This window comes from Paramormyrops kingsleyae, chromosome 24, assembly GCF_048594095.1.
Source record: "Paramormyrops kingsleyae isolate MSU_618 chromosome 24, PKINGS_0.4, whole genome shotgun sequence".
Lineage (NCBI taxonomy): Eukaryota > Metazoa > Chordata > Actinopteri > Osteoglossiformes > Mormyridae > Paramormyrops > Paramormyrops kingsleyae.
In genome coordinates this window covers 5597598-5603783 of record NC_132820.1, presented here as the reverse complement: position 1 = coordinate 5603783, position 6186 = coordinate 5597598, and positions in this window count along the sequence as shown.

Below are 6186 nucleotides of genomic sequence, written 5' to 3'. Positions count from 1 at the left end.
GAAGAACGGCTCGAATTTTCTCTGCTGTTATAACTGCTAGAGGAGGTTACTTTGATGAATCAAAGATACGACATTTTCTTGCTAATAAAGGTACTGAAATGGTGAACATACTGTAAATTTATTTATTAGCAAAGAAAATTTAGTGTATTTTTAGTAATCGTTGAGTGACATGCAGATGTGGAAAATAGCAGTGTGTGCAAAAAGACTGTTAGTCACTGTGCTTTCATAGCATAGCTCTTTAGTAGCTTGTTCTCTCCCCCCCCCTCCAGAGATAAATTTCCTGCCTCGAAACACCCACTGTGCCTCGTAGGCTGACACTCACTGCTACGCAGGATAACCGACCACCCCCCCCCGTTTTGGCAAAGCCGGTTTGTCGACTGTGTCTGGAGATCTGAGGATGTGCTGCAGTAACAATAAAATAAAAACCGTACCTGACGTCTGTTTGATTTGTCTGTACATTACTGTAGTACGCCGTAGGCTGATTTGAGAGCAAAATGATGCATGGCTGCTGGATGCTTCCAAGAAAATCTAATAAATACCACAACATCTTATCCAGAGTAGGGTCACTCTTAGCCTGGGGCCCATTTCAAGGAACTGGGCACTGGCCAGGGCACACGTTGGATGGGAGTCATAAGGGCAATGAAACCAGCTGGAAGCTGATTGGCCCGCCTCCACTGTCACTCATCAAATTCAAATCACGTTATTGGCTACTGATAAGGTTGCCCCCTCTGTTTCAATTATGGCCCCTCTTATGTCCCACCTTTTAAAAAAATGCAAGAATAGCCCTTGCAATATATATTCATATATCACAGAGAATAATTTGTATATCATATATAGATGTATATATATCATTTATACATTGTTTTACTTCCAGTGTATCATTTTTGTTCATGTGCATTGGTAAATTCCAAGAAATGTTTATTTTTTGCGTGCTAATACCTTTATGCACTTTCGGAAGCGATAACAATTCAATTTCAATTCAATTTATTTTTATATAGCGCCTTTCACAACAGTCGCCCCAAGGCGCTTTACATGGGTGTGTTGTGATACATTACAATACAAAGAGAGAACAATACAAAAGCAGGGGAAATGAAAGACAGAGAAATTAAAGAAAGAATGATGACAACGGAGGAGAGGGACCAGGAATTGGGAGAGAAAAAACCTTGGTGGGGTGGAGGATGGGTCCAAGGGCAACTGGCTACCCAACCCCCCCTGGACAACAAAGCAAAGAGATTCTAGAATCTCCAATGACTGACTCCACTTTTGCATTTCACATTTTATACGGGAGGTTATTTAGCATACATTAAGATTTAATGAATCCCTCGCAGATTAGAAAATAAACATACTGTGTAAGCTTCGGGATAAAAATGAACCCCCTCCCCCCCCTCGCCAATGAAAAATGCGTTGGTGTCACATCACAGAAGTGCAAAGAAAAGCATACTTTTGTATGCGATGAACTGATTTGTAAGCGGCTTGGACAGAACGGGAGAGAAAGGCTCTGATTGATGTGGGCGCATTTGATCTGTGGATTACGGTAACCTACCAGAAATGAAACCTGGGAAGATGTGCAGCTCTTTAACCAGCTGTGGTAACTTCCATTTATCGTTCCAGCAACAGCCCTGCTACGGTCTTCGTCCAAACTGTGCTCCTGCTAGGAATCTAAACAGCTGCAGTGTCAACTCCCATTCAAACCACGCATTTGCGTGGGGGGCCCCGGTGTTTGGGAGCCCCCTGTTGGCCACAGACAGTCACTACACTCAGAGTGTGGGGAAACCCCAAAGTGACTTTTGAACAATGAACACACCCCCGAATCTAAGATGTTTTTTCATTGGCTAATCCTTAGCTTTCAATTATAATGCCTGCAACATAAACTTAAAGGTCTTTAACCATGACCCAGATCTACAGACCCAGATCTATGGAATGACTATCAAAACAAATGGAGCATATTGACAGAAAGGCCTGAGAATGAATGGCTTACTTGTCATGGCATCACGTCGGTCAAGTTTGGGTTGTTATGACAACACTTCGAACCCTCATGCTGCACGATAACTTTGGCGTCCAAAATAATCACAATAATAAAAAACTGAACAGAGCACAGCACAATTTGTTTTTTAATAAAAGTGGAATAAACGTATTTATTTTGTTGTCTAAACAAAACCCAGTGATAGTACCACATACCAGCTACAATAAATCTAATATTTTGCTCATATTTTTCTTCTTATGGAATCCAACCCATTCCCAGTTCTCATAACAATTCTTTTGTTGTCTGAGATGAAATTAATTGAATTTTCCAGAGGATTCTCCTCTCAAGCGCATTTCTCCAATGTTCTCAGCACACAGTGTCTCTTATTTCAAGTGCCAGTCCTGGGGTTTAATCTGATGTCTGCGTACTAATTGCCTATGCGATTAATTAGCCCCCAGATAAAAACAATCATTAACTGCCTTATGGCTTTACAGCGCCACGATAAGGACATCCAGGCGCTTAAGGACTCGCGTTACGTTCAAGCAGCTCTAGGACGCCATTTCAGAAAGTCATGTTGCTGTCATCCATCCGTCTATATTCCATATGTGCTTATCCTGGGTTGCGGGGCGGGGCGGGACGGGGCGGGGTGGGGTCAAATCCCAGGAAGAGCAGAGCATGAAGCAGTGGCAACCGGTGCATCAGTGCTCACTTTTATCTTATCCATCCATCCATCCATCCTTTTTCTGTAGCCATTTGTCCTATTTATGGTATGTATCAATCCATCCATCCATCTATCCATCCATCCACTCTTTCTCTGTAGCCATTTGTCCTATGTATGGTACATACTGATGTACAAAAGACAAATAGAAAGCCTTGAATCACTCTGAGATATCTGGAACCATTTAGAGACACCAGTTCACCTGAATGCATGTTATCAGGCTGTGGGGAGAAGATTCAAACTCTTCAAATCCAACCCAAAACGTCAGAGGTGCCGGACCTCAATGCCGCCCACTGAGGTTCTTAGTCACAGACAAAAAAACGTAAAAACCTGATCAGCTTTCACAGTTGGTCTAAACCAGTGGTTCTTAACCCAGTCCTCGGCGAACCCCAGACGGTCCACATTTTTGCTTCCTCTCAGCTCCCAGCGCACCTGTAGCAGGCATTCGGTGATCCTGATTGGCTGGGAGCTGGGAGGGAGCAAAAACGTGGACTGGACCACACAATGGTAACTAGTTACCAGGTAATAACACTGATACTTCATTGATCCCTGTGGGGAAGTTCTCTCGTGCCCCCCCCCCCTCCGGCTCTCCATGACACATGTGTAGGTGAGCCAAGGGCAGCCACCTGCAGCTGGGGGTTAGAGGCCCAGCGCAAGGGGCATCAGACGTCACTGTTCGGCTGCGGCTGGGCTCAAGCCAACAACCTTCTGATCTCACGCACAGAGGCTTAGCCCCCTGAGCCCCTGAGCCGAGACCCAGATAGACAGAGTCGGTTTATATTAATCCTAATCTTCACGTCAAACATCTGTTTGCCTGGGGATGTACCTGCCGTTTAATGTTGCAGGATCCCAGGACCTGCAATCTCCATTTTTCTGGGCCCCAAACATCAGTCCTGTTTTTGTTTTCCTCTTCGTGTTGTGCTACAGACAGTCCCTCCCCCCACAAAAAAAATAAATAAACAAACAGGTTGCATTACACTGTGATCATGGGTGTCGCTGCCATTAAACCTGAGGGGGACGTGTCCCCCTCACATTTCATTATTATTTGTTTGGACCCCCCTACATTTAATATAAAATATTAGTTTTATGCCAGTGTGCCCCCCCCCCACCCACACACACACACACACACACACACACACACACACACACACACACACACACACACACACACACACACACACACACACACACACACACACACACACACACATGCAAAATGCTTCTGACGCCCCTAACTGTAATTCATAATCCAGTGAAATTATCACTGACTGCAGCTCATGTGGATCGAACCCCAGGCCAGCTGCATCGCCGGCGCCCCCTATCTGGGACAATGTGGAATTGGCTTGCTATGTGGGTACCCCCTTCAGAAGATGACGCCATAGGCAGAAGCCCACGTCACCGACTGGGTGCAGATCTGCAGATATATTACTCGAAATGCATCTGTTAAGCGGCAATCGCAGTGGGTGGTTCTGTTTCCTCACACCTTTGTGGGCTGCAAATCCCATCCATCCTCTGTGTGTATATTTATTTTGCGCCGTCTCTGTAAAGCACTGTTTTTTTCCACAGTCCCACAGGCGTCCTCCAGGCACTCTGTTTTCCTCTCATGGCCTGAAGGCATGTGGTTAGGCTAATTGGTGTCTCTTAATCTGCCTTGGTGGGTGATTCTGTGTGCTCCGCCATGGACTGGCATCCAGTCCAGGGTGTGCCCCTGCCGGACCCAGATCATGATAAGTGGTTTGGAGATGCATGGATATCTAAATAATTTATAAACAAATGCTTTTTATAATGCCTATCACTGGTCTCACGACAGCATGCCGAAAATGCACATTTAACAAATTTTAAGTGTGAAGACAGACCGATCATTCATTCATCACTTTGAGGGGGGGGGGGGGGGCGTTTCCTGACGCATTTTATCGGCTAGCGAAGATGACAGCGTTTAAGGCCACGACACAGCCGGCGGAGGCCTGGAACAGAAAATCAGGCAACTCGCATGGCGCCTGATGAATCATCACCGGCTAATTAAGGTCCTCTTCGCGATCAGCTGAAGCCACGCCCCTCACACCGTTGTTACGGAAACATCACATAAATACAAAGATTACTACTTATAGAACTGATGCCTTTGCGTGTCGTATGAATCGCTGGCAGCAGAGGGGCCCGTTTCTGGATTTTGGTGCTTACCCACAGATTTGGTTTGCACAACGCCATTGCTCCATCCATCCATCCATCTATCCATCCATCTTTATCCTGGTTAATGTCTCAGGTAACTAAATTTATACTGCAGAAAAGGAAGTCTTAATAAATTAAATAATATTACAGTATGGGACACACCACTAGGGCCGGGCGGCTTTGCCCTGCATGTCCAAACAGCAGATACCCCGAGGCCGACGCGTTTGTCCGCTCGTGCTTGAAGATGCCACTGGAGGAGCAACAGGGTGTGACCTGGAGGTAACCCCCCCCTCCCAGTTTGGAATGCAAAAAAAGCATCAAATGTGAGCAAAAATGAATTGCATACTCTGTGACCTCCGCTGCCAAATTTCCAAACTGCGCAGCGCTGCTCGGCACGGACTGGCCGCGGATTCATCACGCAGACTCCCGCACGGCCGCACCTACCGTGACCTTGCCGTTCCGTATTTAGAAACTGCCTTCGGCGCCGTGGTCTCCTTGTCCGCTTATTTATTGACAAGTGAATTATTTAATCCACCTCTGAGAGAGATGTAGATTATAAATACTGTATGGTTTACTTACTCACATGGAGGGTCCTCTGTATTCTGCCGTAAAATGCATCACTTTCTTGGAGAAGTAAGTTTTAAAGTATTCCCTCTGTGGGTCGTCACGTCTCTTACCTCCAATGTTTTTCGCTGTTTTACTTATTTCTTGTCGTTAATAGCACTGAGTTCACCAAGGCAATGCTTAGCTTACGGACAACTCGTATACTTACGAACGAACTAACATAAAAACGATACTATAGTATCGTATAGTATATATAACGATATTAAAATTTGGGTTAAATACAATAGTGCATAATAATGCACTGCTTCAGCGGTTTTTCGGATTATAGTACTTTTATCATTAATGTATTATTATCATTATGTACTGCATTATGTTTCCGACTTACCTACAAAATCGACTTAAAGACAGACTTAGGGTGCGTATCTCGTACCTGGGGGCCGCCTGTACTGGTTACAGAGCAGAAGTGCTGTTTCCGCGCAGTGACAAGAGACCGCCTCATTTACATTCCCGAGGATTACTAACAGACTCAAAACTTAATCTGCCTCTTTTTAAATCGGAACGGGTATTGTGGTGACATTAAGGGCTTTCGTGAGGTTAGAATTGTTTCATGATAAGACTTTGGAGTAATTCTCTGACAGGCATTTTAATGATCGGCGATGTGGTTTCCGCAGCTGACAAATGTTCTTGTGCAGGATTACACCGACTTGTTTTATTGCTTTAACAGTGTCTTCTTTATGCTTTAAGGTAACCACTGCCTCTCAGGCCAACATAAAGG